This window comes from Trifolium pratense, linkage group LG4 (assembly GCF_020283565.1).
Source record: "Trifolium pratense cultivar HEN17-A07 linkage group LG4, ARS_RC_1.1, whole genome shotgun sequence".
Taxonomy (NCBI): domain Eukaryota; kingdom Viridiplantae; phylum Streptophyta; class Magnoliopsida; order Fabales; family Fabaceae; genus Trifolium; species Trifolium pratense.
The window spans coordinates 33,095,009-33,117,055 of NC_060062.1; the positions used below are offsets into that span (position 1 = coordinate 33,095,009).

At 36.5% G+C, this 22,047-nt stretch overlaps 2 long non-coding RNA genes across 2 annotated transcripts; one reads left to right on the top strand and one right to left on the bottom strand.

Annotated features, from left to right (window-relative positions):
* The first annotated feature begins 7,517 nt into the window (after nt 1-7,517).
* On the top strand, nt 7,518-7,766 carry LOC123923590. The gene is made up of 2 exons (XR_006814428.1): nt 7,518-7,643; nt 7,696-7,766. It is a non-coding gene; the product is annotated as an uncharacterized LOC123923590 (long non-coding RNA).
* Nucleotides 7,767-12,964: 5,198 nt separating this feature from the next.
* On the bottom strand, nt 12,965-14,224 carry LOC123924524. The gene is made up of 2 exons (XR_006814745.1): nt 14,030-14,224; nt 12,965-13,328 (listed from the first exon to the last, which is right to left on the bottom strand). It is a non-coding gene; the product is annotated as an uncharacterized LOC123924524 (long non-coding RNA).
* Nucleotides 14,225-22,047: the final 7,823 nt, after the last annotated feature.

Here is a 22,047-nt window from a genome sequence, read left to right on the forward strand (position 1 = left end):
CGATGGCCACAATCAGATGCAAATGTTTACCCAAGGTTTGAGGGCTCAAACGCGAATGATACTTGACGCATCAGCCGGTGGTTCGTTGAAGAACCGTGACGAAACTGAAGCGAGAGAATTGGTGGAAAGCATGGCTCAAAACGAGTATAGAGCTACTAATGATAGAGGAGCCAAAAAGAAAGGCGGAGTGTTGGAATTGGATACTCAAACAGCACTATTGGCACAGCAAAAGCTCATGACTAGCCAAATGGAAGCAATGATGAAGCTGCTGTCCAATCCACAAGTTCCATCTTCTCCAATAGGTAAAATTGACAATGTGCGCTGTGACTTTTGTTTGCAGGACCACCCAAATGGCGGATGCTTCCCGGAGGGTTCAGAGGAGGCTCGCTACTTAGCCAATTTCCGGAAGCCGTACAACAACAATAACAACGGTTCCGGGTGGGGGAACGGTATGCAAAGTCAAGGTGCACCACAACAGCAGCAAAGGCCTCCATCAAGGATGGAAGAGACTCTAAATCAGTTCATGCTCATGACCCAAAGCAACTTTGAAGCGATGAAATCGAGTCAAGCAACCTCTAACAAGAATCATGAAGCTTCTATAAAGAATATTGAGGTGCAAATGGGTCAGTTATCAAGACAGTTTTCTATGTTGCAAAACCAAGGAGGTTTCGGTGGAAACACTCATGATAATCCGAAAAATGAAACTTGCAATGGAATCACTTTGAGGAGTAGAGAGATACCGGAAAGGCCAGCTGTGGAGAAGCCCTTGAAAAAGAAAGTCAATGAGGGAGAAGTTGAAAATAAGCAAGAAGTTGTAGTTGAAAATGAGAGACATGAGGGAGAATTAGAAGATGAAAATATGTCTAAGGAAGTTGAGATTAGTGAGGATGAAGTAGAAGAAGTTGAAAAACAGAGGGAGATAAAAGAAAAGGAGAGTAAGAAGGTTGAGAAAGGTAAAGGAGTTGATGAATCGCCGTATGCTAGGATGCCTTTTCCTAGGAGAAAGAAGGTTAAGAATCTTGAGCGAGAGAAGGAGTTCAAGAAGTTCATGAAGGTGTTGAACAAGCTTGAGATGGCCATACCATTGGTTGAGGCATTAGAGCAAATGCCGAGTTATGCAAAGTTTTTGAAGGAGCTGCTTACAAAGAAAAGAAAACCATTAGATGATGAGATGGTAAGTATGACGGAAGAATGCAGCGCCATCATTCAGCGGAAGCTACCTCAGAAAAAGAAAGATCCGGGGAGCTTTACAATTACATGCTCTATTGGAAATCTCACTATTGAAAAGGCTTTGTGTGATTTGGGTGCGAGCATAAATTTAATGCCGTTATCAATGATGAAGAAGATACCGGGAGCGGTAGCAAAGCCGACAAAGATGAGTCTCTCTTTGGCGGATAGATCAATAGTGCATCCGGAAGGTATTCTCCATGATGTGTTGGTTAGAGTTGCTGGGTTTGTGTTTCCCGCAGATTTTGTGGTCTTGGACATAGAGGAGACTAGGGATTGGGAGCCCTTGCTCCTTGGTAGACCCTTCTTAGCAACTAGCCGTGCCCTAATCGATGTAGAGATGGGGGAACTCATGCTAAGGACCGATGATCAGCAGGTTACATTCAATGTCTTTGATAAGATGGAGTGTGATGATGGAGACCCACAATGCTTTAAAATCCAGGTTTATGATCATATGGTTAAAGATGCTCTTAAGTTACCTTGGAATGCACACTACTTGCCACATTGTGGCGCTACTTCTCCATGACCCTTAGGGGCATGGAACGTCAAGCATCGGGACGTTAAACAAGCGCTGGTTGGGAGGCAACCCAACGGTTTCTAATGTTTTAGTTGTTTTGTTTTGAAGTATGTAGGTAGGTGCGCAGCAGAAGCAAGGACGGAAGCAAAACAGGGAAGAACAGAGGTCCACTACGCCGGGGGCGCAGTACAATAACGCGCGGCGTGATCCTTCAACACAGAGGAAGGGGTTTTTCAGAACCTACTACGCGCGGCGTGGGGATGCACCACGCGCTGCGTGAAACCTGGAGAATTATGGACTCTCTGACTAGTGATTACGCGCCGCGTGATGGTGATTACGCGCGGCGTGGCCTGTTGGAAGAAGTTCTTGACCGTTACAGTTCGTACTACGCGCGGCGTCGCAGGGGTCACGCGCGGCGTGGCTGCACAGGAAAGCGTGTCAAATTTGAATTTCTTCATCTTTTCAACCACTCCATCCATCCCATCATCAATTCACACGGTTTCCCACACGAAAAACTCCATTGATAACCCATTTTCACTCTTCAAACCTCTCCAATTTCACTTCTAATCACCTTAAATCACCCATTTCCTGCACATTCACATACCACCCATATCACCCACTCCTAATTCCACTCCAAATCCCTCATTTCATCACATTTCACCACCTTCCCAAATTAACCCATTTCAATCTTTACAATATCAAGATGTTGACACGGCTAACCGGAAAGGGAAAGAAGAAGAGTGATGCTAATCCAACACAAGAGCCACCCAAGAAACCAAGAACAAAGATGAGTGCAAGCAAGGGCCAATCTTCGCGGTCCGCTCAAGCATCTCCTCCTCGCCGGAGCAATGTGACTCGGCCACAAGTTCACCCTCACTTCATCAGTGAAGTTCATGAGAAAAGGTACTCACAAATTCGAACCTTTACTATTAATCAAGAGAAGGGTTTTGGTGAGGATTTGCTGAATGGTGTAGCTGAGTTAGGAAATGAGATAAAGTCTAGGGGATGGGAGAAATTTAATAAATTGATGATTAAAGATGAAGTTAATCCTGGCAACCAGATGTGGGCTAGGGAGTTCTTTGCAAATGCCTATTTACCGGATCAACCTATGTTTCCGGAATATATTTCTGTGGTTAGGGGTGTTAAGGTGAGTTATTCTTTTGAAACTATAAACAATCTGCTTGGTTGTGCTGCTGGAGGCGTGTGTGAACTCTTGCGTGATAGAGAGAGGATCGACAAGAGTGGGATCGAAGTTATGGATGAACTAAAAAGTATAGTATGTCGTCCGGGAGCAATGTGGCTAGCCCACTCAGCAGCTTCTCTTCCTAGAAGGTTGAGCTTAACAAGTTTTAATCCCGTTCACCGAGCTTGGGGTGAATTTTGGTTGAAGAATGTGAGGGTTGTAGGTAACAATTCAGAGATTCAGCTTGATAATGCTCACGCGGTCCGGTTGTTGGTTGAAGGGAAGTATATTAATCTGGGGTATTGGTTACAAAAAGATCTTCATGAGATAGCCAATCATCCGAATCCTACTTTTACGTTGGGACATTGCAATCTCATCGCTGCTTTGTGTAGGGCGAATAATGTTCCAATGAATGTGCAAGAAGGTGATCTTCATCCTGTTCGTCCTTTGTCATTATCCTACTTCACGAAAAAGTTTGAGAGAGGTCCGATTGTGCCCCGAGGTGAGGGGAATGCTGCAAGAGAGGAAGCTTTGAGGGAAGAGGAAGAGATTAATCGGTTTGAAGAAGGTAATCATCCGGATCAACAGGGGGATCCGGTACATGAGTATCACGATATACCAGCTCAAGACCCTCCTCGTTACTCTCATGATATGAATCAGCTTGCTTCTATGTTGCATCAGATGGAGATTTCTCAATATTCGGGGCTGCCGAATCTCTACTTTGATACCGCCTCTTCCATGTACACCGAGGCGATGACTTACCGGTCTACTTTCCCTCCTCCTACTTTTGGGACTTTATATCCAGTTGATGCTGATTGGGAGGCGCATCAGGCGAGGGAGCTGACATCATTCCAGGCCAGACAAGCTTACAATTCTGGTTTGAGAACTTCTGAGTTGGCCGAGATCGAGAGGCGACGCCGGGTTGAGCCGGATGAGGCTGCTGCTATGGAGAGGGAGATGCTGGATGTGGATGGGCTGAATCTGAACTTGAATAGCCCGTTCACAAACTACTTCACTGGCCAGCCGGATGACACCGTTTGACGGTTTTGGTTTTGATTTTCTGCTGCTACTACACTACTACTCTATCTCTACTTTTTACTTAATTGTCTTTTATTTTCGTTGGTTTGTAATAATATTTGATGTTGCTTGGATATTGGCTGGATATTTTATTTGTGCACTTTGAATTTGAATCTTCTTTTGTTTGATGGTGGAATGGTTTTTACTTTTAGAGTTTGTTTCAATACTTTGGCATGTTCCTTCTAGTTACTTGAGTATCAATTACTTGATTTTCTCCGTGTGTGATTTGTGAAACTTGCAGTGCAATAGCTTGTTGCACTCATGTGATCAAGAGGCAAAGGACGGGAACGCACACTTTTTGATCGGTTCTTTGATTCGACCCAACCGAGAGGTATTGAGCCAAACACTCCCTTTCCTTCTATGTGTGATATCCACTCATGTATTGTCTCTAGATTTTGCTTGTCGTCTTTTTATTTGACCGGTACTTTTGTAGCACACACGAGGCATGTTCCTTGGTACCTTTGAGCCTTTCTATCCACCCTTACTTATAATTATCCTTTGCTTAACCAATTTGAGCTGAAAAAGAAAATGTTATTTTGCACAACCTTAAGAAGATTTTGATGAAAAAAGGAATGACTTTCTTGGAGGTTAGGCACCTAATTAGTGGTTGATGCGCATTGCTCACCACTAAGTTTGGGGTTGCTCTTTGGAATTAGCAACAAATAAAGTTTGGGGTGAGGGTACTAGAGAACTTATAAATGTTTTGTTTGAAAAATTTCAAAAATTGCAAGGCAAAGAAAATGAGAAAATAAGAGATGAATGTATGAGAAAAATCAAAAAAAAAAAATTAATATAGAAAAGAAGTGATAGCCTTGAAGTCAAAAGAATTGCAAAACTTTGTTTGATGATGTGAAACAAAAAGTTCTCTAGTCCACTATAGTTCAAAAGAAAAGGGTTTGGTTTATGAATTTTGATTAATAGGGGGATCTAACTCCAAGTTTTTCTACCACTTATCCAAAAATATCACCATCCACCTTAGCCAAGCCACGTTATAACCCTAAAAGACCTCTAATGTGTGTGCACAAAGTGAACCGAATGAATTCTTAGACTACTTGCAAAATTATTGTTGACTTGCATTGATGTGTTGATTTGAGTGAATTACCCAAATTGAAGAGTGCATGTGAGTAGTGTGATGGAATCATAGAGCCGTGGTCGAAAAGTGTGAACTACTTGAAAATGTCTTGCGAGAACGGTGGTGCAATTGAGCATTGTTTGCAGGTGGATCATTGATCATCAGGTGAGTCTCACGTATGTATGATTCGAGTGAATTTAAGGAAAATGCCAAGGTCTTGACACAAAAGCTTGAGGTAAAAGTTGTTTCCTTGAGGACAAGGAAAGGTTTAAGTTTGGGGTTGTGATGACGAATCGTCACACTCTCTAATCCGTGCCTATTTTAGCAACATTAGATGCATTTTAGTAGGTTTTTAGCAATAAATATAAGAGAAATCTAACCATAAGCTTGATTACTTGTTTTGCAAGAAAACAGGAAAAATTGCAGGAAATGGAGGATTTTCACTACGCTGGGGGCGTAGCCCATCACGCGCCGCGTGATGGAGTTCACAGGGAGCCAAGATTTTCACTCTGATCACGCGCGGCGTGATGCCGTACCACGCGCGGCGTGAAGCTTTGTTGAAGATGAAGATTGCTCTCTGACTTGATCACGCGCCGCGTGATTCTGTTACCACGCGCGGCGTAGTTGATGGATTTGCAACCACGCGCGGCGTGATAGATCTGGCGCGCGGCGTGGTTGCCTTCTGTATATATAGTTTCTGCATAATTCTGTTTTGGGGTTGGAAAATTCTGCAAATTTGATCTACATTCTGGTTTGGACTTCAAGATTGGGATTCAAGACTCCAGAGGATAGCTCCAAGCACATCGATAGCATGGATTCACAAGCCATGACATTGAAGCTCGGACGCGAACAAAGGGAGATGAGGAGCTAAGTTCTTCGGAGGTAGGATCTAGGATAGTCTAGAATGTAGATAGATCATCTGTAATCTGCAATATGTGTAAGAATCTACTCTTTTCATAGTGTTGGTTTAATGCAATTCAATGCGTAATGCTTTATAATCCTTCATTAGTGTTGTAATGATTTTGAGTTAAGTCACGTGCGAGAGTATTGATTTAATTTCTGAACTGAATTGCATTGAGCGCTCGAGTGTCTCCGGTCGAGAGATTGAGGCATAGAGTGTAGCGAACGATTGACGCGCGTTAATATCATTCGTTGTAGGTAGCTCCCGCCCGAGAGATCGGGGGAGTATCGACAACGAATAGAGTGGATTTTGACAAGAGATTGCGATTCACTAATTTGTCGATCTAGTTGTTAACACTTGAGTAGATTCCTATGATATAGTAGATTGTATGTGGTTTAGCTATAGACTAGGCGATTCCGATGATTCTACCTCGCTTTTCCATTATATCAAAGCACGTTTTCTAACAATTCATCACTTAAAATACCCCCAATTTATGTGTATTTCTTGCATAATGTCTATGAGCACTATTCGACTAGTTTAATCACACAATCCCTGTGGATCGATATTTTTATTACTACGTGGTAATTCGTTCACTTGCGAAAATTATCCATCAGCGCAACTGCAGAGACTAATCCCTCGAGTCTTGTGGGACCAAAATGGGTCGCAAACTCTCCCTAAGAGTTTTAACACTGCTGCATGCCCAAACCAGGGATCGAACCCAGGACCTTGGTTAAGCTAGAAGATATCTGCGCCATCTCATCTAAGTGCTCTTGGGTAGACCAGAGGGAGTATGTGTTTATTACGACTTAAATTTTTGGAATAGAATACTATAATTTTCATATTTAGCTTATAAATTATAATCTTTTTACGGCCCACCCGAATGTTTCGGTCAAACTTTGCAACTTGTTGGACGCATTTCTATTTGTCCAATTAGCTGTTTGAAAGTTGTGCTGAAAATCGTTAGCTTGATTTTACAATCCCGTAAAATGCGACGAGGTAGCCGACAATGATTAGAATTGATTTCTGTGTGAACTTTTTTTTTTTGATAAAAACAAAATGATATTCATTCATTCAAATTGATAGATTACATCAAATACAATCACATAATCACTATCGCAAAAAACGTAAAGGATGAATCTGCAACAAAATTCACAACATATGAGTTAATAGCATACAACGACAAAATGCCTACAACAAATAATATGATAAAGTTAAAGTCACCGGAATATCCACGTCTCCGTATCTTTAGTGTTGATGTCCAAATCATTGGTTGAAGCTGTAATTAACGGAAGTCGATCTTTCAATAGAAATCAAATGAACACCGCAACAATACGGAATAACAAAAGCATCGCACAAGACGAACAACAATACAACGCCACACTCAGACGACGAAATCACAAAAAACACAAAAGAAAAAACTTGATCAATATAAAGATCACTTATTTATATTAAAAGAAGAAAAAAAAAATAAACAGATGTAGATGGGTGATTCTACATCAAAAATGATCTAAAACCACTCCGATGAATAAAGGAGAAGAGTGTCAGTTTCCCAATGGAAAACTAGGGTCGGCCAGTCCAAAAATACATGATTTCTGTGTGAACATCAAATGCTAAGATTTATAAAAAAAACGTAATCTATCTTGCAAACAATGCGTTCATTTCAAGAGTAGTACTTGCATTGCGTATTTGATAATCCTTTCAAAATAAAAAAATGCAAGGTTCATTAAATTAAAGAAAATAATTTTTTTTTTTTGGTGATACAGAAAATAAATACATTACTGGATCAGTACAATAACTAAATGACAACTCATGGAATATTTTACCATAATGGGTTTAGTTTTGAAACCCATTCACATTTGTGAAGAATGCACATTATCTCATAATAGTAGTCTGAAGATTTTGGACAATCGGCATCTGTTTCACATACCATAGGTGCTGTAATGAAAAAAGATACGAAAATAATGTTTCTAATATCTGATAAAACACTATGTATAGACTACAAAGCAAATAAGTTTTTTTTTTTTCAGCGCCAGTATCCGGTCCATTTGACCGCCTAATCTAGTTCGAGGTCAGTTCGGACAACAAGTGGTTCCAGCCTCCTCCCAATCGCAGTTGCGAGGGATCGAACCGTAGTCCATCCTACCAAATTCAGCGCCAATCATCACTGGACCAAACTGATGATTGGTGCAAATAAGAAAAATTTGATAAAGATGAAAAAATGACTTACAATTAAGTCCTTCCGTCGCAACAATAAATACGAAAAAAAATAGTATTATATAATACACAAACTTGAGAATTTTAACCATATTTTTTTTCTCTTTTGTATGTGAAAAGTAAAATGTGGTTTGATATATTTTATACTGTATAAAGTTCTTGCTCTCCTAAAAATAATTAAATAGTTTTTAACACTTATGAAGTTGTAAAAGCCCATCACAAAATTATAATCATTATTAAGTTTCTCTTAAAGTATGTATAACCATGGGTTGCGTTTGTCCCTTCAGTGCATGGCAAAGCCAGAAATTTTTTTAGGTTGGTCCGCTAAAAAATTATAACATATAAATTAAATACGAAAATTATATACAATAATTGAAATTTTAATAAGTATAAAGTTGTTCACCGGAGATGAAATACCATAAGTTTGAAGGTGTGAAAACACAAGAAGTGAGGTTGAATTGTGTTTTAGATAAGTTAAAACTTTTTCAAAGTTCTTAACTTAACTAAGATAGCAGCGGATAAATCAACAACAATAATCAAGATCAGAGAGAGAGAAAAGCACACAACAGATTTATACTGGTTCCTCTCACAAAACGAGAGTAGTCCAGTCTCCTTGCACTTCCAAGGGATTTCACTATAATCACACAAGATTACAATTGCTCAAACACACAGCAAGAGACTTCACCACAATGCTCAAACACACAGCAAGAGACTTCTCAAACTTAAGAAAATAAATAAAGTTTGTTGATTGTAATACAAAACTCTTAAAAGAACCTTTAGAATAAAATACAATGAGTACACAAAGACTTCAAGGTATTTTGACTAAGAGTGAAATTCTCGGTTCAGAGGTTGAGAGCTTGTATTTGCGAATGAAGAATTGTTCGTGCGTGTTGTTGTTTGTTGCAATTCGCTTCTTCTAGTATATATATTACTGAAAGAGAGTCGTTGCAAAATGACCGTTGATAAAGATAACCTTTTTGTCTTCATGCATCTGTCTTGATGCAGTTTGGATGTTACTAAAACTGAGTAAGAGTTTCAGTAACTTTGACCAGGTGCAGAGAAGACTTTCCTTAATAAGCTAAGAAATCACACAAGTCACGTTCTCACTTAAGGACAGGCAAAATGTAAGTAGCTGTTCTGATCAAGGTTGAAAGGTCATTTTCTTCATTGATAAAAGAGTTGACCTTCAAATTCGAATCTTCACACAACCCAAGATAACATCAGAGTTTGATTAACCTCTGAGTTAACAAATCCTGAGGACTTCATCCTCTGATACATGTAACTTCTGAAGATCCTAATCTTCTGAGTCACTGAGAAACTCTGATAGTTAACTTCTGAGCTTTCTTCAGAGCTTGCCTGTATATAAGTTCTGGACACTTAAAATAAATTTTTAGTATCTCCAATTGTACATTTAATACTTTGTTATCATCAAAACCTTAATGGATTTAGGGGCAACAATTTTAAATCAATTTTGTTCCAACAAAGTTTGCTGCCATAAGAAAAAATTGGTCATTCAAAAATTAAAGTGCGTACCTTAAGATAATATTTACGTGTACCAAGTGACACAAAATAATTTATAATTAAGTTTGAATTAATACTTGCATAAAATTGATCATCAAAAAATTATATTTGTTTATTAAATTACATATATATTAAAATCTTAAAAAAATGATATAATCCAAAAATAAATAATACTGTATTAATAAAAAAAGAATAATTGTTTTTAATTTATAAAAAAATTTGCTTTATTCACACAAAAAATTACGAAGACGATAATAATGGATATATAAATATGAAAACCTAATTTTACAAAAATAATGTGATTAATTTAGAGGTTTACGACATGAATTTGGTCTCGATTGGCATGGGTTTAATACCCACTTTATAGAAAAAAAAATTGCTTTTTTTTAAAGAAAAAACTGAAAAATTAAAAAGTCTATTCAACACAATGAAATTGATTTTCTAAGGAACAAAATAGATAAATTTAAAACCGCCCAAGTGAACAAAAAAAAAACGAAGCCCAGAGAACCTGAACTTGCGACACTTTTTCCATACATATCCACCTCAACCGCTCGGCCAACTACGTTTGTGATTCAGTTTTTTTTTTTTTTTTTATTATGCTAAGTTGTGTAAAAGATTAATTATATTCTACTTCTTCTGAATCGGGTAAAAGTCAAACATACTAGAAGCAGGGGCGTCTCCGAGTTTTAGGAGGCTCTGTGCAAAATATAAAAGTGGCCCCTTAATAAAAAAAAATTAAAAAATTATCAATTTAAATTGCATATAATATAAAAAAAACATTTTTGTAAACATATAAATTATCAATATTAAACCTTACATTAAATTAAATGGAACAAGAAATACAAAATAATTATCTTTGAATATAACGTCAAAAAGGAACATCATAATCTAAGATTAAATTTTATGCAAAGATTAAAATGGACTAGAACTATATTTACGAGTATAGATAACTAATATATTGATATTCATGATATTTATGAACATTAACAATATATAACTATTATTTTAGGGCCTAAAAATTAATCTATTAATATACATCTGATATTTTATAGGTATAAATAATATATAAATAATATTATAGGACCTCAAAATTTTGAGTTGAGGCCCTCAAAATTTTGAGGCTCTATGCCGTCGCACACCTCGCACATGCATGCGAGCCTCCTCTGACTAGAAGGCCCATCAAAGTGGAATGAAAATAAGCACGTGGCAAACGACCACGGCGAATACACAAACGGGCACATACCAAAGTTGACGAGCGCCTAAAACTCTGTTTGACAAAAATAGCGGTTGGCTGATAAGCTAGCTGATAGCTTATGGCTGATGACTGGTGTCTGATGGCTGATAACTTCTAGATGATAAGTCGATTGAAGTGTTCGGTAAAATTAGCGGTTCAACTGACTGTTAAATGTAAAATGACATAAAAGGACATCTTTAATTCAATAATTTTTTTTTTATCAATTTTCGTAAAAAAAAATTGTCTTATAAGCCATATTATATATGAAGGCTAGCTTATAAGGCAAAAGACAAAAGTTATAATCTAGCTTTTTGGCTTGCCAAACAGACCTTAAGTCGTCCTCAAGTGTCCATACGAAAGGACAATACAGGTGTTATCAGTGGTAGATCCACTCCACATGAGGGACCCCACGGTACTGTAAATCCTAATATTCTTCCTATAAATATGGTCATACATCAATCCCTAGGTATAACATTCTGCGCCTCCATTTACACTCTTTCAAAACTTCTTTCATATACTGACTGCAAGTACCCTTCCCCTTCTCATGCAACTGCCGGAATCGTCAAGCTCATCAACATCAACAACACTCTACCACTAGCCGAGACGCCGCAATTCAGAAGTCGACGTTGCCAGCTCAAATCAATTTTGAACGCCTAGTTCACTACTATTATATATATATATATATATATATATATATATATATATATATATATATATATTGATGAATTTTGTTTGAAGAAATATGAGAAGATGTGTAAACTAAAAGAATTGAACAAATGAATGGAAATTTCTAGTGTGTATAGTTGGTTTTGGAAGTTATTAAAGGAAGTTATTAAAGAAGAGTTTGAATAATAATAATAAAAAAAAATTGTTATGGGTATTTTGAGATTTTTTTTAAAAATTACATCAAAACAATGTTTTGCCTTTATATATAGGTATAGATTATTATTACTATTTTAATTAGCCTTTCATGATAGTATTTTGCGTGCAAATAGAACATATATTGTATGATCAATTTTTATTGTTAATTAAATCGTTGAATAAAAAAAATCATATTTAATTTTGTAATTGCATGATTTATTCTAAAGGCTTAATTGCAGTTTCGCTCCTTTTATTTTCACCATTTTGCATAATTGGTTCCCCTATTTTAAAATTCGACAATTTTGGCAGAGATAACGGTGGGAAGAGATAGAAAATAAATGTATATGGTACTGACAATGCATGATAACATCTCCCATCCAACGGTTCCTATAACTCCCCACGGTGGGAGACCCATCTCACTCTCCCACCCTAGAATCCGCCATTGTTTCATTGAAATTGTAAAATGACATACTATATATATATATAGAAGAGGAGTGCTAAGGTCACACCCTCTAACACACCTTTTCAACACACTCCACTAATAACAAGGCACATCATCCCTTTCTTTTTTCCCTTTACCTAATAACCGGTTCAACAGGTTGCTAAACAAAATGAACTGACATCCAATCCTCCATAGCTACTTCTTATATATCCATGGCTTCCGATTTGGCAGAAGTTTGAGCATGGATTATAAAAAAAAATTAACTACAACACACTGCTATGAGATTAATTGTTCCAAGCAATGATTTTTATTTTGACAGAGAATTTGGATGAACACGAAGAAACATTTGATCATGAAGATGAACGGTTAAAATCAAACAACGATTTTTATAATGGGCTTTTGTCTATATTGAACAACATTGCAACAAGGTCTAGTCAGCACATATTGAGGCTTAAGACAAAATCTAAAATGAGTCATTTTTAAGTTAATTGTAATTTTTAGTAAAGTTAATACTCAATACTATATTTTTACTTAAATTTATCTTTTGGGTTTTTGGAAAGCAAACTCATTTATTAAACTATTATATTTGATTTTATTTAATATTTAAAACAAAGAAAATTGAGAAATTTATGAGGGGGGAGATTTCTTGAATCTACGTATTGCATTATATGAACATCATATTCAGTCCATTGAAGTAACATTGTGAAAACAAATATGGGGAATAAAATTGAAGAAAATGGCATAACAAGATCTCAAAATTTCACAAACACAAACGAGAATAAGGCCTTCACCAGAAAACCCAAACTTAGTGATAGGAACAATAAAAAATTATACTTTCAATTCAAAGCTCACAACAATCAATTTTATACTAATATTAATACCCAATAATAACTATTTTCGGCAAAAAGCTAAATTTGGAGGCCATAAGCAAAAGTCACGGTTGCTTGCCCCTTGGACCGTGCTTACACTGCAACAACATTTATTTTTGTAACATTTGCCATGTAATCCATAGATTGCACATGTGATGCAACATCCATAATCATTAGGAGCACAAACAATTTTTTTAGTCATACTAGTTCCTGTTGTTAAACAAAACATCATTAGAAATTATACGTGCATGCAAATTATGAATACAATAAATATTCAAAGAATGATTCTTTCAAATACTGTTGCTCAATATTCCTTGAGCACAAGCGGTTATATGGATTTACGATTCTTTTTTTTGTTTAGTAGTATAGAGGTTAGAAATTCCACCTTAAAGGTGAATAAGTGTCTATCAACTAAGTTAAGCTCACGGGGACTATGGATTTACGGTTCTATTGAATATGAAATGGTAATTATTTTATGATAAATTTTTAAATTTATTAAATGATATAAAATGTAAAATAAACTTGGAGCTAGCTATGGTAGGAAACACAAAACAGAAAATGAATATAATTGAAAATACATAAGCGAAATGCATAGTGAAATAGCATTTAATTAAGAAAGACAATATATATATATATATATATATATATATATATATATATATATATATATATATATATATATATATATATATATATATATATATATATATATATATATATATATATATATTGAACAATTTATTGAAAATATATATTATATCTAACTAATATTGTTAGGAAACTTTTGACTATATATGCATTTTAAAACAAATGGTTTTCAAAGAGGAAAAATAATTTGTATCCCAAAAACCATTTGACATACATGTTTCACTAAAATAGAATAAAATCATGTTATGAAGTTAATTTGTTACCTGAAGCTATTACAATGGATGCAATGGATATAATTGCAAAGATAACATAGAGACTCTTGATATTGGTGGCCATTCTACTTTGAAAGGTTTAAAGAGCAAGTGCTTCCGGTATGTTATTTGAAATGGCTAGAGAAGTGTATACCAAAAAAAAAAAAAAAATGGCTAGAGAAGTAATTGAAAGATTTTTTGTTTTTACCAAAGTAATTGAATGAATTTAAAACTTATATATATATATATATATATATATATATATATATATATATATATATATATATATATATATATATATATATATATATTTTGAAGGAATTTAAAACTTATATATATGAAGGGTCATTTATGAAATAATATTAAATATATATAATGATAACAACATTAGACATATATTGAAGGGTACATATATATAATATTGATAAACAATGAATCGGTCAAATAGTATGAGACTTAACCAGTGTTGTTATATGTCCGCGTAGGAAAAATTTGATTAAGAGAAGAGAGTTTACTTTGTATGTCTCGTATTAATTGGATTTTTTTCCCAAAATATACCCCTCTCCCTCTCTTATTTCCCGTAATACCCCCCTCACAATTTTTTTTCCCGTAATGCACCTCTGACAGAAGACCAACTGGGTAGCACCATTTGAAATGGCGTCATGGCCATGTGATAGCGCCATTCTGAATGGCAACATTGACTGCTTTTCTGTTTTTTCTGTGTCCCCTGTACTAGACTGATTTTCCCAAGATCATGCCATTTGAAATGGCGCTATCACACAAGCATCAAGCCATTCAGAATGGCGCTATGCTCCTTGCTGTTTTTTCTAGACGCGCGCGTGGCTTGCTGCATTAGGAGGAGATTTGAATTTTCTACTATCTCATTCTATAAATACCACATCTCACACATTCATTTTTCACTCAACTAACTTCATCTTATTCATTTTATTATCTTATTCACTCTCTTTATTTTATAAATAATGGCATCTTCGTCCAATGATTGCCATAATTTTTCTGTTAAATTTGAAGGCCGCCAAGAACATTTTAAGTTACCGATTAGCAAATTGAGTTCGCTTGCAGCTTTAAAGAATAAGATTGAAGAAATGTTCTTGTTAAAAAACAATGAACATATACAAATCCAGCATATGGCTTATTTAAATTCATGCACGGACATCACAAGTGACTCCATCGAAGCTACAACAACAAAATATTGGTACAAATTAAAAGGTGATTTGGAAGTGCAATTGATGTTTTCCTTTGTTGAAAACGAAAATGAACCACATCGTTTGTACGCGACCTTAAAGAAAAGTGGTTAAGTTGTTGTTGTATGTGGTTTATTTTTTATTTTTATGGTTTATGTACTATGGTTAATTAAGAATGACGCAAGTCTTCATTTTATGGTTTATGTACGTGAACTTTAGTTTCTTAAAAATGATGTAAGTCTTTATTTTATTTTAATTATTTCGTATGAATGTGATTTTAATTATTTTGTATGAATGTGGACAATTATAAACATAGAAAAAAATTAGAAATTATTTAACATGGATTCGTTCATTCATTATATAAACATGGAAAAAAATTACATAAAATTAAAAGGAAAAGTTACGACGAGGGTTCCGCAACATTAGGACAATTATTTCTGTTATGATCCGGCATTCTACATAAACCACATAGGCGCTCTTTTTTGCCGAATTCGTCCATTTCGGTTCTAATGCGGGACTTTTTTGGACGACCTTTCTTGACCCTTTTCATATCGGGACGAGTGTTGGTGTTTTGATTGACTACATTTTGCAAAAGCCAACCAGCCAGATGCTGGACTGAGATGCTGTAGCATTATAGTACAGCATACTGAAGCTCTGTTTTTCGTGCAGAATTTTTATTTCAAATCTGAGTCAAGATTTGCTTCAATTATATGTTCTAGCACGTGCGCCTGGGCAAAACGAGCCTTGCTCAGCAAGCTTTATTGAAGTCGGTCAAAGGAAAGTTATTTAAAACAAAAATATAATTATATTATATTTTTACGTTTTTTTTGTTTGGTACAACATGAATTATATTTCTGGAAATAATTTAGGGTTGGCCACAATTCCTACAGCTGTATTTGTCTGAAGACCTAACTTGCCCATCAAGACAATTGAAGACTATAAATATGTGAAGCCTCAAGGCTATTGAACGCGCGATTTCTAAACCTTGTATTACTAAAGTGTGCGTTTTTGAGGTTTAGTGTGTGTGTCTTTTGTGAGCCTTTCTTGTATCGTTTTGATGCAAGTTTAGGACTGGGTTTGTGTTGTTTATTGTCAACTGCTCCTAAGCTTTTAAGCACGGAGTTAGTTTGTGTGATTCACTCATAAGCTTTTAAGCAAGAGTGTTGTCTAGTTTCTAGGAGAGTGTCTCCATCCTTACATTCATTATTGACAGCAACATAGTACGTGTTGTTAGAGGGAATTTGGGACGGGGTCTCATTATCTAAGAGGTTCTTAGATAGGATTGCACGGGTAGTGTCTAGGTGATAAGTCAAGTACCGGGTGTTGGTCGAGGGCTTTGAACTAGAGCTATTATAGTGGATTCATTCCTGGATTGGTATCCCCCAGAGTAGGTGACGTTGCACTGAACTGGGTTAACAATTTCCTGTCTTATTTATTGTTCTGCAATTTATTTATTTATTTACTGTGTTCTGCGACTGTCTTGCTGCAACGTGTGCTATAGCATCTTGTGCAGCATTGTGTTCACTGCGTGCCAGATTTCAATTGGTATCAGAGCAGGCACCCTTTCTGGTTATAGGGTGAGCTCCAGGGAAAATGTCTGGCAACATTGAAAAGGAAGGAGGGCTTGTAAGCAGACCACCGCTTCTAGTTGGTGTCTCCAACTATGATTATTGGAAATCACGCATGATTGCTTTCCTAAAATCTATGGATAGCAAAACTTGGAAGGCTGTTCTGAAAGGATGGGACCCCCCCGTGGTCATTGACAAGGATGGAAAGCCAACACTTAAACTAAAAGTTGAGGAGGACTGGTCTAAAGAAGAGGATGAGCTTGCTTTGGGAAACTCAAAAGCATTATATGCATTATACAATGGGGTAGATAAACACATCTTCAAACTAATCAAAAAATGTGTCTCAGCAAAGGAAGCTTGGAAGATTCTTGAAACTGTTCATGAAGGTACTCCTCAGGTAAAAATGTCTAAATTACAGATTCTTACTACTCAGTTTGAAAACTTACGTATGAAGGAGGAGGAAACAATTCAAGATTTTCATATGACTATTCTAGACTATGATAATCAATTTTATGCTTTGGGGGAGAAAATTCCCGAAGAAAAGTTAGTAAGAAAAATGCTTAGATCACTTCCAAAGAAATTTGATATGAAAGTCACAGCTATGGAAGAAGCCAAAAACATATCTGAGATGAAGCTGGATGAACTGGTTGAATCACTCCAAACTTATGAAAGTGTTGCAAATGGAAGAAGTGAAAAGAAAAATAAGAGCATTGCCTTCTCATCTAAAAATAATGAAGAAGAACTGGAGGATGAAGAAGAATCTAATGAGAGTATCTCTGAGGCCATGGTGTTATTGGGAAAACAATTCAACAAAGTTCTGAAACGAATGGATAAGAGACCCAGATCAAATTTCAAAAACAATGCTCCAAGCACTATGCGCAGCAATGAAAGTCAAGGAAAACCAAAAGGTGATGAAAAATCAAACTTAAACAGAAACATTCGATGTCACGAATGTGAAGGATATGGTCACATCAGACCTGAGTGCCCAACATATCAGAAGAGAGCAAAGAAAGGGCTAACTGTCAGTTGGTCTGAGGATGATGACTCAGAAGATGATACAGCATCTGTAACTGCTAAACATATCTCAGTCTTAACAGGTATTGTTACATCTGATACAGAATCTGATGATGGAGAGGTAACCTATGAAGAGCTTGCTGCATCCTACAAGGAACTTTGTCTTAAAAGTGAAGAAATCTGCAGGGTTATTGAGAAACAAAAGGTAACCATCAATGAGTTAAAAGCAGAAAAATCTGAGAATATCTCAAAAATAGAGGAACTTCAAAAGAAGGTAAATTTTATGTCCTCTGATCTTGAGATCTGCAGGGTTATTGAGAAACAAAAGGTAACCATCAATGAGTTAAAAGCAGAAAAATTTGAGAATATCTCAAAGATGGAGGAACTTCAAAAGAAGGTAAATTATCTATCCTCTGATCTTGAAGAAGCTAAAGGAGTCATTGAAAAATTAAATACTGACATTTGGCGGCTGAGAAAATTCTCTGACATGTTGTATAAAGATGATGAGCATCTTGACAAACTTCATAAGGCTGATGGACAACTGGAGGAAATCTTAGAGAAAAATGTTCGAAAGCCTAGAAATATTGGGCTTAGCTATGAGAATGTCAATAAATTCAAAAATTACAGTCCTGACCTCATGTACATGGAGCCTAAAGAAACTCAAAAGCAAAGGATGCCATATCAGAAGCCGCAGCATCATCAGCAGCATCCCATGTCAAGAAATAGAAGAAAGCACCATGCTTGGAGATGTCATTACTGTGGTAGAAAAGGGCACATAAGGCCTTACTGCTACAAGCTATATGGGTACCCTAACAGACGTCCTCAGCACAAACCTGTTTCCACAACTGCTCCTACTCAACAAGAATGGAAACCTAAAGAAGAAAATGAGAAGAAAAGTGATACAACTCAACCTGAAGAAGAGATTACTGCTCTGATTGCTCACACATCACTTAGAGCTTCATCAAAGGAAGACTGGTACTTCGATAGTGGCTGTTCAAGACACATGACCGGAATAAGTAAATTTCTTGTCGGAATAAAGTCTTACTCAACTAGCTTTGTTACCTTTGGTGATGGTGCAAAAGGAGAAATTGTTGGGATAGGGGAGCTCAGAAGTAATAGCTTGCCTAAACTAAACAATGTATTGTTAGTAAGAGGATTGACTGCAAATTTGATAAGTATTAGTCAACTATGCGACCAAGGAATGAAAGTAAACTTCACCAAATCTGAATGTCTGGTTACAAATAACGAAGGTGAGATTTTGATGAAAGGTGTCAGATCAAAAGACAACTGCTATCTATGGGTTCCCCAAGAAGAAGCAAATATGTCAACATGCTTAACCACTAAAGAAGATGAAGTAAAACTATGGCACCAAAAGCTTGGTCATCTTAATCTAAGAAGCATGAAGAAAGCAATATCTAAAGAAGCCATCAGAGGACTGCCAAATCTCAAAATTGAAGAAGATAGCATATGTGGTGATTGTCAGATTGGAAAGCAAACCAAGATGCCACATCCAAAGCTGCAGCATCTTACCACTACCAGAGTTCTTGAACTTCTACACATGGACTTGATGGGTCCTATGCAAACTGAAAGCTTGGGAGGAAAAAGGTACGCATATGTTGTTGTTGATGACTTTTCTAGATACACCTGGATAAATTTTATTAGAAAGAAATCAGAAACCTTTGATGTGTTCAAAGATCTATGTATTCAACTTCAAAGGGAGAAAAACAATGTGGTATTAAGGATCAGAAGTGATCATGGTAAGGAGTTTGAGAACTCCAGTTTCTCTGACTTCTGTGCCTCTGAAGGCATCATACATGAATTCTCATCTCCCATTACACCACAACAAAATGGTGTAGTAGAAAGGAAAAATAGAACTATACAAGAGTCTGCAAGGGTAATGTTACATGCAAAGAAGCTTTCACATGGTTTTTGGGCAGAAGCTATGAATACTGCCTGCTATATTCATAATCGTGTCACCCTGAGATCTGGAACAACAACTACTCTATACGAATTATGGAAGGAGAGGAAACCTACTGTTAAGCACTTCCATGTGTTTGGTAGTAAATGCTACATCTTGTCTGATAGAGAACCAAGAACCAAAATGGATCCTAAAAGTGATGAGGGCATATTCTTGGGATACTCAACAAATAGTAGAGCCTACAGAGTATATAATAATAGAACCAAAACCATGATGGAGTCTATAAATGTGGTAATAGATGACACCTCAAGTGAAACTGCTGAAGATGATGCAGAAGATGCTACAGCATCTATAACAGGTGATGTAGATTGTGAAACTACTAATGAATCAAAGAATGAAACAGAGGTTACTGCATCTGACCAAATCTCTGCTACTCCAAAGAAAGGACCTTCTACTCGTACTCAAAAGAATCATCCTACAGACCTGATTATTGGTAATCCCAATCAAGGAATTGCTACTAGAAGGACACTTGACATAGTTTCTAATGCTTGTTTTGTGTCTAAATTTGAGCCAAAAAATGTGAAGGAAACTCTGACTGATGAGTTCTGGATAAATGCTATGCAAGAAGAGCTAAATCAGTTCAAGAGGAATGAAGTTTGGGACTTGGTTCCTAGACCTGAAAATGCAAATGTAATTGGTACCAAATGGGTCTACAAGAACAAGTCTGATGAAAGTGGAACTGTGACCAGAAACAAGGCAAGGCTGGTTGCACAAGGATATTCACAGATTGAAGGGATAGATTTTGATGAGACTTTTGCTCCGGTTGCTCGTCTTGAATCCATTAGATTACTTCTAGGAGTGGCATGCATTCTAAAATTCAAGTTATTCCAAATGGATGTGAAAAGTGCCTTCCTCAATGGGTACTTAAATGAAGAAGTATATGTGGAACAACCAAAGGGGTTTGTTGATCCAAGCTTTCCAAATCATGTTTACAAATTAAAGAAAGCTCTTTATGGATTAAAACAAGCACCTCGAGCATGGTATGAAAGATTGACTGAGTTCCTTATTAGTCAAGGCTACAGGAAAGGAGGTAATGACAAGACTCTATTTGTGAAAAAAGATCAAGGAAAATTTCTAATAGCACAAATCTATGTTGATGACATTGTCTTTGGAGGAATGTCTAGTGAGATGGTACAGCATTTCGTGCAGCAAATGCAGTCTGAGTTTGAGATGAGTCTTGTAGGTGAACTAACCTACTTTCTTGGGCTCCAAGTAAAGCAGATGGAAGATACTATTTTTATCTCCCAAAGCAAGTATGCAAGAAATATAGTGAAAAAGTTTGGTATGGAAAGTGCTGCTCATAAAAGAACACCTGCAGCAACCCATTTAAAGCTTACCAAAGATGAAAAGGGAGTGGATGTAGATCAAAGTCTTTATAGAAGCATGATAGGAAGCTTATTATACCTTACAGCCAGCAGGCCTGATATTACTTTTGCTGTAGGAGTATGTGCTAGGTACCAAGCTGAGCCAAAGATAAGTCATCTTGCTCAAGTGAAAAGAATTTTGAAGTATGTGAATGGTACATGTGATTATGGGATCCTGTATACTCATGGTGAGAACTCTATGCTAGTAGGATATTGTGATGCTGATTGGGCAGGTTGTGCAGATGATAGAAAAAGCACCTCAGGAGCTTGTTTCTTTTTGGGCAACAACCTTATATCTTGGTTCAGCAAGAAACAGAATTGTGTATCTTTATCTACAGCTGAAGCAGAGTACATAGCTGCCGGTAGCAGCTGCTCCCAGCTATTATGGATGAAACAAATGTTGCTGGAGTACAATGTGGTACAAGATGCTATGGCATTGTACTGTGACAATCTTAGTGCCATCAATATTTCAAAAAATCCTATCCAACACAGCAGGACGAAGCATATTGATATTAGGCACCACTTTATTAGAGACCTAGTTGAAGAAGGTATTGTAACTCTTGAGCATATTTCAACTGAAGAACAACTGGCTGATATATTTACTAAGGCTCTAGACGCAGTTCAATTTGAAAAATTGCGAGGCAAACTTGGTATTTGCCTGTTTGAAGATTTGTAGCAATTACAGCATAAAAAGCGTGCAGTTGAAGTGTTTCTCCTCACTTCATTCATTGGTGCACGCAAATCAAGGGAAGTAATCAAAAACTTCCATAACTTCTTTTCACGCGCTACAACTTTTTATTTTCTCTATCACACTATCTCTCTCCATTCTCTCTCTTCAACAACCACTCAACTTCTCCTCTCAACCTCCATTGTTGAAAACCTTCCTCCAAAAATACAAACCGCC